This window comes from Sarcophilus harrisii, chromosome 3, assembly GCF_902635505.1.
Source record: "Sarcophilus harrisii chromosome 3, mSarHar1.11, whole genome shotgun sequence".
In the NCBI taxonomy this organism is placed as follows: domain Eukaryota; kingdom Metazoa; phylum Chordata; class Mammalia; order Dasyuromorphia; family Dasyuridae; genus Sarcophilus; species Sarcophilus harrisii.
The window spans coordinates 561911303-561927580 of record NC_045428.1 but is presented as its reverse complement, the minus strand read 5'-3'; the positions used below and the strand labels follow the sequence as shown (position 1 = coordinate 561927580).

Genomic DNA, 16278 nt, shown 5'->3' with positions numbered 1-16278 from the left:
GCTCCATTGGAACTGATTTGCTGAAGATAGCCAGGTCCTTGATGGTTATATTTCAACATAAATAAAATAATTTTTTCCTATGCATTTAAAAACTAGACTGACCAAGGGTACCAGGAGACAGATCATCAGTGTTGTCTAAAGTTCCATACCCATGTTCCAATGATGAAGGAATGATATTGTGTTGCTACAGTATATGTTCTAATCCCACTTCCAGCTCTCCTTTCAATAGAAGTCAGTGTTGTGAAAAAGCTAGTACCAACTTGGGCTTCAATGACCACCATAGCTTCTAGGGACAAGGAGGTAAGAGGCTGTTTGCCCTGTTGGAGAGCAGATTTGTACTTGTGCAATATCTGGTTCAGGTCTAGGGACCACAATTCCTTTTTTTTTTTTTTTTTTGTTAAGGCAGTTGGGGTTAAATGACTTGCCCAGGGTCACACAGCTAGGAAGTGTTAAGTGTTGAGACCACATTTGAACTCAGGTCCTCCTGACTTCAGGCTGGTTCTCTGTGCCACATAGCTGCCCCTTGAGGCACAATTCTGAAAGGACATGGAGAAGTTTAGGAAGATCCAGAGAAGGGTAGCCAGCATAAGGACAAGTAGAAGCAAATCAGGATGTTTGAACTATGGAAGAGAAGATTTGGGGGAGACATAGTAGTTGTGTGTTAAGGGATTGGGAAGATTATCACATGAAAGAGGAACAGATTTGCTCTGACTGTCCACAGAGAGCAGAACCAGGAAAAATGGGTAGAATATTGACTTGATAAGGAATACTGACACGTATTAGAACTGTCCCAATGTGTCCCAAATCTCAAGAGGTTCCAATTTTCTCCTTGACATTCTGAATTCGAAGGCCCCTCCCAGTTCTGGCATTGTGGGTTCTAAGGCCCTTTCCACTTCTGATATTCTGTGCTCCAAGGCTCCCTCCTAGCTCTGACATTCTGGGTCTAATTTTGACATTTTAAATTTGATATTTTGGGTTCTAAAGATTCTCTCAGCTTTGTTGGTTAAGGTTCTAAGGGCCCTCCCTACTCTGACATTCTAGGTTCTAAGATCTCTCCCAATATCTTTTCTACTTCCTTGAAGACATTTCTAAACCATGTTGTTCAAATGCTAAACTTACTTTGTCTAAAAGACTATTTTATGGAGAGTATACGCAAGAGAGTACACAAGAATTACATGGTGGTGAAAAGAAGCAACAAAGGAACATTGTCAAGGTCTCCTTGAAGAACTTTGGAACTGATTATGGGACATGAAAGACACTGGCACAGGACTATCTAGCATCAAAGAAGATGTGCTCTATGAGCAAAGCTCAAAAGAAATATGAGATGTGCACATTGGAGCCCTCTCCACTCCAAATATTCATGTGGGCTACTTGTGCCAGACCTCTGGTAGAGCCTTCCCAGCTCATGTTGGTCTGGTCCACCACAGTCAGACACACTGTACCTTGATCCTAAAATAGTGGTGGTCACAATTCTGGTCCCCTTGGAGGACAAAGGACGTGAATTCCCAGCTCTGACATTCTGTTTTCTAAGCATTGATACTCGATGTTCTCAAAAAGTTCTGCTTCCATCACCAAGGTGCTTGACTCTGTTTTTCATAGTCAATACCTTTCCCACTCCCTCCTTGACTTTCCCCTCTGATCAGAAACCTGGATAATGGGTCAAAGAAAATTCCTTTATAGAAGGCTCAGAATTATAGGATGATGTGCAAGTGACTTACCAACCACCTGCCAAAAAAAACCTCCATTCTGTTTTCCTCAGTTTCCCCAGCTATAAAATGGGGATAATAATAGTACCTACTATACAGGGTTGTTGTGAGGATCAAATAAGGCAATCATTGTGAAGGGTTGATAATGGTTCTTGGAACAAAGGAGGTACTCAATAAATGCTTGTTTCTTTTCCCTTAGAAACTAACAATTAAGCATAATTATCCAATCCAGTGGCCACAATGACAGTGTACACAATATTTTGTCCTAGTAGTCCCCTATTTTTTTGCCAAGAGGTGAGAGGGAGGTTGGATTATCTGTTGAGAGGACTTTTATTGATTTTTCAGTTAGCAGCAAAGCCAGGTATTCAACTAAGGCCCTCTGATTCCAGGGCCACTGTTCTTTAAATCTACTGTACCGGAGGTGAGCAGAAATTTAAACAAAATTTAAAATTGGATCCCAAGCACTATTGGGGCCTCTTGGAGAAGCAGGACTGAAATTAGGAAGCATAAAAATACATGGTCTAGAATCCCCCTCCACTCTAATTGTCACCTCGACAGTTCCCCATTCAGTGTCTGCTGTGAGTCCACCCCAAGTCCTCTCTCCGCTCCAACCTTCCCCATGACTGTAGAAGTCTCCATCATCTTCCCAGTGCCCCAGGCTCCCATCCTAGGAGTTATCCTGGATTCCTGACTTTCTCTCACCCCGCAGATCCACGCTGTGGTCAAGACTTGTCCATTTCTTCTCTGACCTGCCCCGCTCTGTGCAGCCCTCATCAGCTCTCATCCAGCTCACTGCCATAGCTGCTGGCTAAAAGCTGGCCACCTGCTTCAAGTCCCTCCTGAATCTAACCTGTTCCCCAGACCCACCTTCCTATCCCACAAGAGACCCAAGGACCAACAGTCCATAGTTGGAGAAGATCCAAACATGCTAGAGAAGCTTGCAAGCAAAGCTGCCCAGACTCAGACTGCGAGTTCAGTGGCAGGAGGTGACATAAGAGAATTTAAAGCTAAGAAAACACTCTGTTACTTGAGTGTAGATAATGATTTCCAGAGCACCTGGTAACAAGTTCAGCCTTGTGATTTCAACAATAGCTTCGAAAAATCACACTAGGACAAGCAGGAGGCAGGCTCTAACTGGCTGCTTCTGTTTTATAGGCCTTCACTTTCCGGATGGAAAGGAAGCTGAAGCAAATCAAGATGGTTAATACCTGCCTCTATGAACTCATTCTCTGAATCCATCCTCCATTTAGTCACCCAAGGGATTTTCCTAAAGCAAGAGTTTCATCATGTCACTCCTTCTTCCCGATCAATAAAACTTTTTTTTTTTTGTTTTTTTTTTATTTAATAGCCTTTAATTTACAGGATATATACATGGGTAACTTTACAGCATTAACAATTGCCAAACCTCTTGTTCCAATTTTTCACCTCTTACCCCCCCCACCCCCTCCCCTAAATGGCAGGATGACCAGTAGATGTTAAATATATTAAAATATAACTTAGATACACAATAAGTATACATGACCAAAACATTATTTTGCTGTACAAAAAGAATCAGACTCTGAATTATTGTACAATTAGCTTGTGAAGGAAATCAAAGATGCAGGTGTGCATAAATATAGGGACTGGGAATTCAATGTAATGGTTTTTAGTCATCTCCCAGAGTTCTTTTTCTGGGTATAGTTAGTTCAGTTCATTACTGCTCCATTAGAAATGATTTGGTTGATCTTGTTGCTGAGGATGGCCTGCCGATCAATAAAACTTTGGTGGCTCCTTTATACTCCTTCCTCCACCCCCATTCCCCCCAGTCACCCAGTGACAAAGGTTCCCTTGAACAAGATGGTCTCTCTCCCTTCTCTGGGCACTTTCTCTGGCTGGCCCCCAAACTTGGAGTTCTCCCCTTCCTCATCTCCCCCTTCTGTCTTCCCTGGCTTCCTTCAAGTCCCAGCTAAAATCTCATTTTCTACAGGAAAGTGCCCTCCCTTAACTCTAGTGCCTTCTCTCTGCTGGCTACTTCCTATCTATCCTGCATTTAGCTTGTTTGCTCAGGATTATTGGCTAGTTGCCTTTCACTTTGGACCAAGACTTTTGCCTTTCTTTGTATCCTGGGCACTTAACATGGTGCCTGACATATGATAGGTGCTTAATAATGCTGATTGACAGACTGAGGTGGATAATCAAGGGTGATTAATGAATACACCTGGCTTTAGACAAAAATCATCAGGAGGATTGGGAGGGAAAGCTCTCCTAATCACTCTCCAACATCCTTTGCTTTAATATCACTTACTAGCTTTGTCCTGAAGCTTACTTTCTTCCCTGGGACCTAGTTTTCTCCCTTTTTAATTCAAAGGTTGGATTGGATCAGGATTTCTTTTTTTTTTTTTTTTTTTTTTTTTTTTAATTTAATAGCCGTTTATTTACAGGTTATATGTATGGGTAACTTTACAGCATTAACAATTGCCAAACCTCTTGTTCCAATTTTTCACCTCTTACCTCCCCCCCCCTCCCCAGATGGCAGGATGACCAGCAGATGTTAAATATATTAAAATATAAATTAGATACACAATAAGTATACATGACCAAACCGTTATTTTGCTGTACAAAAAAGAATCAGACTCTGAAATATTGTACAATTAGCTTGTGAAGGAAATCAAAATGCAGGTGGGCATAAATATAAGGATTAGAATTCAATGTAATGGTTTTTATCATCTCCAGCGTTCTTTCTCTGGGCGTAGCTAGTTCAGTTCATTACTGCTCCATTGGAAATGACTTGGTTGATCTCATTGCTGAGGATGGCCAGGTCCATCAGAACTGGTCATCATATAGTATTGTTGTTGAAGTAAATAATGATCTCCTGGTCCTGCTCATTGCACTGAGCATCAGTCCATGTAAGTTTCTCAGGCCTTTCTGAAATCATCCTGTTGGTCATTTCTTACAGAACAATAATATTCCATAATATTCATATACCACAGTTTATTCAGCCATTCTCAACTGATGGGCATCCATTCAGTTTCAGTTTTAGCCACTACAAAGAGGGCTGCCACAAGACATTCCTGCACATACAGGTCCCTTTCCCTTCTTTAGTATCTCTTTGGGATATAAGCCCAGTAGTAACACTGCTGGATCAAAGGGTATGCACAGTTTGATAACTTTTTGAGCATAGTTCCAAACCACTCTCCAGCATGGTTGGATTCGTTCACAACTCCACCAACAATGCATCAGTGTCCCAGTTTTCCCACATCCCCTCCAACATTCATCATTATTTTTTCCTGTCCTCTTAGCCAATCTGACAGGTGTGTAATGGTATCTTAGAGTTGTCTTAATTTGCATTTCTCTGATTAATAATGACTTGGAGTGTCTTTTCATATGACTAGAAATAGTTTCAATTTCTTCATCTGAGAATTGTCTGTTCATATCCTTTGACCATTTTTCAATTGGAGAATGGCTTGATTTTTTATAAATTAGAGTTAATTCTCTATATATTTTGGAAATGAGGCCTTTATCAGAACCTTTGACTGTAAAAATATTTTCCCAGTTTATTGCTTCCCTTCTAATCTTGTCTGCATTAGTTTTGTTTGTACAAAAACTTTTCAGTTTGGTATAATCGAAATTTTCTATTTTGTGATCAGTAATGATCTCTAGTTCTGCTTTGGTCATAAAGACCTTCCCCTTCCACAGGTCTGAGAGGTAAACTATCCTGTGTTCCTCTAATTTATTAATAATTTCCTTCTTTATGCCTAGGTCATGAACCCATTTTGACCTTATCTTGGTGTACGGTGTTAAGTGTGGATCAATGCCTAGTTTCTGCCATATTAGTTTCCAATTTCCCCAGCAATTTTTATCAAACAGTAAGTTCTTATCCCAAAAGCTGGGGTCTTTGGGTTTTAGACACTATTTTCTAGCTGTGTCACCCTGATCAAGTCATTGGGCAAGACCCCAATTGCCTCAGAAAAAAAAAAAAAAAGAATACTTGATATTTATATAGTATTTGATAAATATCAGGAGATTACATACATGTACAGACTTTACAGTTATTATCTTGTTTGATCCTCACAGCATCCTTGGCAGGCAGGGGGTGTTATTATCCCCAATTTTTACAGATAAGAAAACAGGTGTTGACTTGTCCAGGGTCACACAGCTAATTAGTATCTCAGTCTGCATTTGAACTCAGGTCTTCTTAACTCCAGGCCTGGTGGACCATCAAGTGAGCTAAATGATATCTAAGGCTCCTTCCAGTTCTGAAGTAATCTTTTAAGGTCCCTCCCATCTGACATTTTCTGCTCTTAACACTCCTCCCAATTCTGACATTTTGAGATTAAAAAAAAAAGAGCTTTGCTGTGATGGAAAGAGAGTTAAATCAGGAACAAGAAGCTGTAGTTTTGACCTTTTAAGGGTCTTCTCTACTAGAAACAGGATGTTTTATTCTGGCTAAATATCAATTCAACTTTGTTCCCTTCCTATCACCCTCAACTTTTGTTTGGGAATTTCTATTTCTCATTAACAAGTAAATACTTATCAAACTCCAATTGTGTTGCAGAACACAGAGAAGTTTGCTGAAGTGATAGGATTAGGACTCAGAACTTGGAATCAAACCCCACCCCTAATCAAGCTATCAAAGCAATCCCAACAGATTTTGGACAGAAAATGCCATCAGCATCCAGAAAAAGAACATAGGAGACTGAATGTACATCAACAAACGCTATGTTTACTTCTTTATTCTGTTTTTTTTTTTTTTTTTTTAATTTCTCCCATGGTTTTTCCCTTTTGCTCTGATTTTTCTCTCCCAACATGATTCATAAAGCAATGTGTTAAAATAAAAATAAGTAAATTTACCAGCCTTGTAGCAAATCACTCAACCTATGTGATTCCCTTTCTTCAGTTATAAAATGGGGAAAATAAGAGCACCATCATTGTTGTAAGAAGAGTGCTCCCCATCTCTCCCTACACCTCCGACTCATAGGGTTGCTGAACAAGACTTCCCTCCACCCTCAACCCCAGTCAAGAAGACCAAGATTCAAATCAAGCTTCAGGCACTTAGAAGCTGTGTAACTTGGCTAAGTCACTTAATATTGTGTCATCTGTAAAAAATGAGCTGGAGCAGGAAATGGCAAACCACTCCAACAGCATCAAATGGGGTCACAAAGAGCCGTCAGCCATTGAACCTCAACAAAACTCCAAGTCATATAATTGCAGTCATTTCCTACCTCTCTAGATTTCATTTTCCACACCGTCCTAATGCCTGGACTAGCTACTGACTTTATGATCTTGGAGGATTCACAGATCTCTCTGAATAGTTTCTGGGTCTGTAAAATGAGATTAAACATGGCCATTTCTAAAGAACCTTCTACATCAAACATTCTATGCTCTTAAAGTCTCAATCCCAACATTCCGTGATTTACACATTCTTACTCTAGGCGAACAGAGCTGTTGGGGCTGCTGACTCGGGGTCCTCAAACTTTTGAAATAGGGGGCCAGTTCGCTGTCCCTCAGACTGTTGGAGGGCCGGATTGTAGTAAAAACAAAAACTTTGTTTTGTGGGCCTTTAAATAAAGAAACTTCATAGCCCTGGGGGAGGAGGATAATCGTCCACAGCTGCCGCATCTGGCCCGCGGGCCCTAGTTTGAGGACCCCTGCTTGCGGTTGAATCTTGCTTCCATTATGGACCAGCCGTGTGACAGTGACCAAATCATTCGACTCTCTCGTGCCTCAGTTTCCTTATCTGTAAAACTAGTTACTAGACTCAATGATCTCCAACCAGCTCTTATGCGATGATTTCCCTCTCTGGGTACCTCAGAGGAAGAGCCTTAATTTGGGGGGAGGGTTGTCCTGGTTTCCAAGTCCCCTTACTTTTTTCTCTCCCATCTTTTCCAAAACTTGATTTTCCCAAAGCAGGGGATGAAATAAAGGGGAAGGGAACAGGGGAAGGAAATGGGCTGGAGAAGGCTGAGGGAAGGTGAGAGGAGGAAGAAAGCAGGATCTTTGAGAAGGAAGAATCCGGAGTGGGAGGGAAGGAAAGGTCGGAGGTTGTGAATGGGCAGAAAGGGGAAAGAGCCAGAAAAGGGGAGGGGGAGATCACGTGGCTTCGGGCTGCAAGGAAGCCTAGAGAATTTCGAGGTGAACCGACTTTCCCCATCTCTTAGAGAGCCGAGTGCGGAGTCACGACTTGATGCAATTACCCTCATTCGCACGCCAAGGGTTTCTGAAGGAACTGGGCTGGGGGAGAGGCCACGAGTGGGCTGTGGGGTGCAGAGGAGGGGGAGGGGAAGGGGCTCAGGGCTCAATCGGGAGAGCGGGTCCTCGGAAAGGATGGAGGGTGCGGTACGCCGACATCTCGGCAGCCCTGGGCAGGACTCAGACGGGAGGCTGGCCTCGGCTCGGTGCCAGCGCTCCCCCGCCCGCCACCCCCGCTTCTGGGCGGCAGGGGGCACTCGGAGCCGCGTGGCTCGGACAGCTCCCGGGCTTCCCTCCTCCTTATCCTCCTCCTTGTCCTCCTAGTCCTCGTCCTCTTCCTTCTCCTCCTCTCCCTCCCCCGCCCCCTCCTCCTCCTCCTCCTCCTCCTCTTCCTCCTCCTCCTCCTCCCTCCAGTCTGGGGGCGGGTTGGGGGCGGAGAAGGGGGCGGAGGGGAAGGGTGGTGAGGGGCCCCGCAGCTTTCCCATCCCCTGGGATCGCTGCCTTTAAAAGCCTCGGGGGAGCGCGGACTGGGGTCATCCGCTCTTGGGTGCAACCCGGCGCCAAGGCGACTCTGGGTTCCGAACCCAGCACTCCGGGCTCCTCAACTCTTCAACTTGCGGCGTCCAACTCCGGAGAACAGGTATGGCGGGGGCTCGGCCTCCACCAGCGGATCCCCGAGCACCCCTGCCCCTTGGGAAGTTTGGGCACCTCTGCCCGGTGCCGGATTCGCCGCCTATGTGTGTGTGTGTGTGTGTAAAAGCGTGCGCGCGTGCTGGGGGACCTCTATGAGCCACGCGACAGCGGGGACCGCGCGGGGGAGAATGGGTGGGGGGCAGGGGCGGAGGAGCCTCGGGGAGGACTAGGGCTGAGGACCGGAGACCGCGGAGGGCAGACCTGGGCAACCTCCTCCGTTTTACAATTGGGGAAGTCGAGGGTTACAAAGTAGCGAAGCCTGGATGCACGGATCCCAAAGGTGGGCTTTTCCCGCTATCTTTCATCACCCTTGGGGGAAGCAGTGCTTCAAAACCATCTCTGTTGCCCCCAAATGAGTCCCTGCTCCCTCGGTGGGAGAAAGGTGTGCACAAAGTACAGGGAAATAAGAGGTAACTCATTTAAGCTCCTTACTTTTTGGAGCCAATGATGAGCAAGAATCGGGAGGCTGGGGCTATGTGGGTGGTAGCCCAGCTGGAGGGAACTGGACCTTCCCCAAGGCTACCTTGGGAGGAGAGCCAAGTTAACCGCCATAAAACTGGACCTCTCCTCCTCCTCCTCCAACTTGAAACTGAGGTTTTCAGCACCAGCCTCTCGGCTATTCCCAGAGGGACTTGGTCTCAGTTTCCCCATATGTAAATGAGTCCTGGATTAGAGAACTGCTTCTAGTCTTCATTATACTACATTATACATTCATTATTCTAAGAAAAAAGTTGGGAAATAAAACTGATAACGGAGCACTTCAGATATTTTGTATCGCAATACTGTAGAAGGATCGCTCCCATTTCCCAGAACAAACTGAAAGTCGGATTGCTTTATTTAGTGAGCCAGGGCATTGAAATTCAGCGAACCTACAACCAAAGGCATTTCGTATCTTGTTAGCAGGAGGAACTGCGTGAATTGACTTGAGGGTGGAGATACCAGTCAGTAAATATGGGGTAGAGGTGGATTGGAGGTAGAACTCCTAAATTCAGGCTTCCTAATTCCACTGTCTGGAGCTACCGGGAACTCTTAGAATTAAGTCAGCCTTTAGTGTCATCAGGGAGATAAATCTAAGAGATGGGGCATCCTGGGTGTTTTCATTTTGGGGATGGGGAAAGCAGAAAGTCTGAAGAAAGTTCCGAACTGAGCAAATTTTCAAACCTTCAAAGTCTTGTTCTAACTCGGACTATTCTTCACTGAGAGAATATAAGCTTTTTGAGCAATTTTTTTTGATCTGTTTTCCCAATTTCCAGTTCCATAATATACACTAGGTACTTAATAAATGCTTGTTGGCCACAGCTCCTTAGGAACTGAAGAGATCAGGTCCTAAAAAGCCCTTCCTTGGGATTCTAGAGGAGACAATTACCACCCCAATACCATCTTCCTTCAAGGCTGTCTGATTGTCATTCTGTTCTGAGGACTGAATGAAAAGGAAATTGCAGAATCCCCTTTGTTTTTTCATGATCCCCTCTTCCTTCCTGAAGGCTGTCTTACCCCATCTATTCTTGCCAGGCCAGCCTTGCAGTCCTAAAGCTCTTCCTCCTCCCCTGTCTCAGGAAATTCTGTTGTTTGGCCCTTTATTTCCCTCCCTCCCTTACCCTTTTCAAAGCCTCATTACCTTCTCTCCCTTTCTCCCACCCTCCACTCCCACCCCTCACCCCAATATGTATACCACAAATGGCCAAAGGCCTGGAAATGAACTCTGCAAACTCTCATTTAAGGAGTTTTTTTTTTTTTTTTTTGAGCCAGGGGCAAGTTAAGGAAATACCTTCTGCCACTGAATTCTTCCAGCCAGCCTTGCGCCAAATGAGATGGCCTGAGCTAGCTGGCATGGAAAAACCAGGTCAAGAGCATGTCAGTGGGTGATATAGTAAAATTTCATTCATTTGCTCTGTACGCAGAGCCTGGACAACTGCACGTCGCATTTTTTAGCTCAGGCTATTTCTCTTCAGATTCGGAGTTCCAGGTAAATGTCCTTTGACACAATTAAGCTTCAAGATTGGAAGCTCTCTTCTCCTTCCCCGATTTCTCACTCCCCAACAGCTTCTGAAGCTAATTGGGTATTCAGCACACAAGAAGTCAGGATACATCAGAGGATTCCTGTTGTGGAAAGCACTGGAGTTGGAATCCAAAGACCTTGATGAATTCCTAGCTCTGACAAATCCCAAATCCCGAAATCTTGTGCTTTCTCATGAACAATCCAATATGGTTAAGTTAGAATAAGAAAGCTAAGGGAAACTCTTGTCTGATTCTCTGATTTTACAAATGAAGTTCACATAGGCCATTCGTGGCTCCTCCTCTGACTAAAGATAATGAATGCCCTTTTACCACCTGATTTCCACTGCCCTCTAAGGTCAAATCCTTGGAAGTCTGAACAGTGTTAGAGCTATCATGAATCAATAGTTCCCTGAGTTGACTGGGCATCACTTATTTCCTCAGTGTTCAAGCCTTGAAAGTCAAAACTACTCGCCACCTCCCAATACACATACACATTTTGGTTTTTTCTCCAGTACCTCCAAGATTGTTTCTCTAGCTCCCTTACCCCTACTTTATTTGGTTTTTCCTCCAGCTCCTCCAAGATTTCTTTTCTAGCTCCCTTACCCTATTTTATTATAGTTTGGCTGGGTTTCATCCTCATTTTTGAAATAATTCAATAGATCATCTTTGTTTCTGATTTCTCTAGCTTTTCCCCATTCCTGGAGGTGCTAATAAGCAGCCAAAATGTAGACAAGCGGAGCCTGGACTCGGTTTATCCACAAAATGGGACCTTCTGACCACTCCAAACCCTGAATAATGGGCAGTTGGCTTTTGCTTCTCCTTAGCGAAGGAATTTTCAATAAGGCAAATAAGACTTGCTGAAAGGCATGGTGAGGTGGGGTTGGGAAGGGGGTCAACAGAGCATTAGATGGGCATATCAAGGTCCTTCCCTTCTGTGAGGTAATAAAGCATAGTAGAAAGAGCACCAGGGTCAGTGTGGAGAGGGTGGTGTTCTAGGTTTGAGCAATATTGACTGAATGGACAACTTGAAGGACCATTAAGTCTGAGCCCCCATCCCCCCAGTTTTACAGGTGAGGAAACTGAGGCACTTGTGGGTTAAGTGACTTGCCTAGGATTCCACAGCTAAGGCAGCATAGGCAATGCCCAGGTATTCTAAGATCTTTTTTCCCCCCACCCCATCTCCCCAATTCTCTTTGTAAAACCTGACGCCTGGGAAAGAACTCGAATTCTCAGTAAGGAAATTAAGAGGTTGCCACAGGAATGCTGAGCTGGCCTGACATTGCACGTTCACATCTGGAATTCCCTTTTTCTTCTTCGCTCCCTTCCTTCTTTAGATGTGCTCCTGCCATTCATTGCTCCAAGGTCTTGGGGGCTGGTGGTTTGAGGCTCTGGGTTTACTCTGGCTCCTAAATGGTGGCCATTAGCTGGCTGCTTAATTCCCATGTTGGAATTCTCTACCTTCCCATCATCCATCCCCTCATGACTTGACTCGGTGAACACATTTGCTCTTGAAACAGTTTTCCACGTTGGAATTCTCTACCTCCATGTGATATGTAAGTCTTTGTTTGCATTTCTTGATGCTTTACAAAGTTAGGGGGAAAACTTGAAGGTTAGGGTTGGGGGGGAAGGGGTAGACGAGGAACAAGAAATCAAACCAGATGTGTTTTCATCTAACTGTAGGATGGTGGTTATAACGCCCGGGAAAGCCAGCTTGCTTGCTGAATTCCAGTAACTGGCTTGACTCAAAATTGCAGTGTTCCTTTGGGTTGGCATGGATTTCAGTTCCTTCTCGTTATTATCATCATTATTATTATTTCACATTCATTTGGGACCTCAGGATCTGGGTATTTGGATTCCTGCTGGCCTCAAAGGCTTCCAAGAGAATCAGCAACATGGGAAGGGTGGGATTTTCCAGGTCAAGAGGCTGAGAAGGCAGAGAATAGAGGTCTAAGATTTAGATCTTCCAGAAGCTTGAATTTTTCTTCAGCAGCATAATTCCATGTTCCTGCCCTTTATTCTATGAAGGGAATATTTTTGAGCCCCACCCAGCTCTTGTATTCTTTTGCTTCTCTCTGCCCTCCCCCCTCTCCAAGTCCTAGTCCTCAATTCAATACATTTATTCCAACAAGAACATCTATTTGCTTAGCTGGGTGTCAGGAATAGTGGGCTGATTATACACATGGAGAAATGAAAATGAATACAATTGTACAATCAATGAGAAATTTACTTTAAAATTTTCTCCCCCATTGGAAAAGGGGGGGAAAACCTCACCTTATAACATAGACAATGATTAATCCTGTTTCAAAAGTGTTAAAATCTTAATCCTGTTTCAAAAGTGTTAAAATCTTTAATCTTTCACATCTTGTGTAGATTTCATATTTCATATTCATCATGGTTAGTCATTGCATTGACGTGATTTTTGTTTTGTTCTAAGCTTTTTCGGTCATTTTTGTAAATTTTTAGTATCTTGTTGTTCCATGCATCAGTTCATACATTCCCAAGATTTTCTGAAATTATTCCATTTATCATTTCTTACAACACATTAGTGTTCCCTTATAATTACAGGCCATGGTTTTTCTTAAGCCTTATTTAATGGACACCCATTTGGTTTTCAGTCTTGCTGTTATGCAAAAATCATTTCTTTCATTGATCTTTTGGGATTATAAATGGTATTGCTGAGGAAGCTCAATAATTTTTGGAACATAATTTTTGGTTTTTCCTAGAAGAGCCACACCAATTCAAAGATCTATATTTAGAGACCTGATTAGTGGTCAATTTTTCAGTTGTATCTTTACTCCATTTGGGGTTTTCTTAGCAGAGACACTGGAGTGGTTTGCCATTTCCTTCTCTAGTTCATTTTGCAGATGAGCAAACTGACAACAAACTTAAGTGACTTGCTCAGGATCACCAGCTAGGAAAGTATCTTTAGCTGGATTTGTACTCAGTTTTTCTATTGTTCCTAGTTCTGCCTTTGGCCCAAGCAGAACCTGCCCAATCCCTCTTCCTTAGAACAATACTACAAATTAAAGAAAGTGAGATCTTAGCTTTAAACAAAGGTGCAAAGGTGGCTGGTAGAGGGTATCAGTTCTAATCACTGAAGGGGAGTTATTTTTAGTGTTCTGTGGCTCCAAGAGGGTGGGAGGGTATCCTGATTCTGAGTGCTTATTGATTAGATACTAGGGCGACTATACAGAGGGCCCGAGTACAAAAAGTTTGTTGGATCTAACTGAAGAGATCCTGGCACCTTCCCTCACTCTTGACCCTCAAACTAAATGCAGACAGTCCCTTGTCACCCTCTCAAGGGTACATTCTAACTGAACAATCATGTAGTGACTACCAGTCACTTCTGGGGTACCACATTCTAATGAGGCTCTGAGCCTGGAGGGGAAGAGGCAGGATTCTGCCCTAATTTTCTCCATTTTCTATGGTCCTACTGTACTAGATCCTGGGGATAACAGTTCCTGCCCTCAAGAGTTATCTTCTGGAAGGATAGAAAGAAAACTTACTGGCAGGGAGAAAAAATGTGCTAATAACTCTGGGTACTGTCTCAGCTTTTGCTTTGAAGGGAGCCATAGATTTTTCTGGATTTGAGGGAATTTTTGGTTTTCCCATTTTCTTCCCTTTCCCTCTTCCACATCTTTGCTTTATCTATCCCTCCTATCTGGAATACACTTCTCACTAAGCACCAGAATGATAATTCTTCTGGGGCAGCTACATGACAGTGCATAGAGCACTGACCCTGAAATCAGAAGAGGCTCAAGCCTTCCTAGCTGTGTGGCTGACCCTAAGCAAGTCACTTGACCCCAATTGCCTCAGCAAAAATAATTCTCATTGGTCAATCTATCAACAAGTGTTTATTTCCCCTCCTGTACCAGATGTTCTGTTAGACAAAAAAAATGAAACACTATCAGGAATTCATAGCCTATTGGTGTAGACATCTAGAAGTATAAACAGAATATGTGTGAGGATTCCAAAGTGCTTTCTGCATGATAGTGCCATTTCCCAGAAAAGGAATCTGAGAAAGTTCTCCAACCTTAGTCCCATAGTGTCAGAAATGGGGTTTAAATCCTTCCACTCTTCCCCCACCTTGCTCTCTCCTCCTTTGAAGGTCCAAATTCTAGGTCCTCATTTTTTCCATCTCCAAAAGTAATATTCTCTCATATTTGCCTGGTATTTTGTCTGGATTTCCCTTTGCACCCAGTCCATTTTCCCTTGTACTAAAAGTGATTGTTTTATTTTGTGTACTCTGCCTTATTGGAGATGAGATGTTTGCTCTCAGGTTGGGACAATTTGGGTGACTTAAGTGTTAAGTGTCTGAGGTCAGATTTCAACTTAGGTCCTCCTGAAGGCTCCATCCATTGCACCACCTAGCTGCCCCTTTAGATTATATCTCTCCATGGAGATTTTCTCATTTTTGTAGATAGGGAAATTGAGGTTGACTATTTCATGTACTTTGTATTGTTTGCATTCAACTGGTTCTGAATGGAAGCTTGAACCAGCTAGCAAGGAGATCAGATAACCCAATAGGAACATCCAGAAACCAAGAGCTTTAGAAGAGGAGGGGGAGAGGGAGGGGAAATCATTACTGACCTAAGGGAGATCAGTTTTCCAATGGGCATTTGAGCTCCTTGTGTTCCTATCCCTAGCACAAGACTGTTGAGCGCTTTTTTTCATTCATCAATCATTCCCTCTTCACTTAACTTACAGATTGGAAAAAAGGCCCCAGGGAGGGAAACACTCAAGATCACATAGGAAGTGAATGAAAGGTCATCTTCCTTTGTAAAGATTGTTGGTAGTGTAGGAATCATGAGACCTCAGAATGTCGGATTTGTCTTGGAGGGATAAGATACATGGACCTGAATGATCAAGCCAATTCCTGATACCACTAGGCCCTGGATACCACTAGCTCTCCTGTATGCAAAGAACTTGCCCTTGGGCACAGGCAAAGGATCACAGCCCAAAGAGGGGGAAACTGAAAGGGTTAAAAGTGACCATTAAGAGCTACAGCCAGTCTCCATGGGCAGACACGGGCCAAAGAAGGAGTGGGCCTGGCATTGGCAAGATCTGAGAGTAGCAAAAGCCCTTTTTGCAGGGGAGAGAGATAATTGGCAGCATGAATGAGCATCCCCGACACACAGGAACTGGGCTTTCCAGTTGTCCAGAATCTTGCATTACGTACAAAGGTACGGTGGCTGTAGGTTGTAGCAAATTAGATGCTACCTTCTGACAGGCTTCAATTAAAGCACCAACAGCTACTCCTTGTTGCCAGACCAGTGATATCAGTTCTGCTGAAGGATTATCATAGGCGGCTCCGAAGGGGGCAGATATGCTTCTCTTCTTTTAGTGTTAGTAAAATTCGCTAGTAATAACTAAACTAGTAATTACGCTAGTAATAAACTAAACTAAATTTATTTGATACCACCTCCTAAATTTGGCTTTCTAGGAACCAGTTGATGTGGGGAAAACCACTTCAAATCTTAGGGATATCCTAATTTAATCCTATTAACAATGGAGCTATAAGAACATTAATCCACTTAGAGAATTTGTTTTTATATACCACTTGTTTTCTAATTTTGCCAGGTCCCTTTATCTGCGTCTTGAAGGACTTAGAAAATGAGTCTGTCTTCCTCAAAATAGGAAAAAGGATGATCTTTTTACATGTAAAATTATTGATCCCGTTTGGAGAAATTATACTAGAACATACTCATTTGGA

General features: G+C 43.3%; 1 protein-coding gene across 1 annotated transcript in view; it reads left to right on the top strand.

Annotated features, from left to right (window-relative positions):
* Positions 1-11674: 11674 nt before the first annotated feature.
* The window catches only part of ALPL (alkaline phosphatase, biomineralization associated), a 39261-nt gene continuing 34657 nt past the window's right edge, over positions 11675-16278 (top strand). Inside the window, exon 1 of the mRNA XM_031962673.1 lies at positions 11675-12118. The gene's annotated coding sequence lies outside the window, so the exon portion shown is untranslated. The remainder of the gene's footprint in view (positions 12119-16278) is intronic.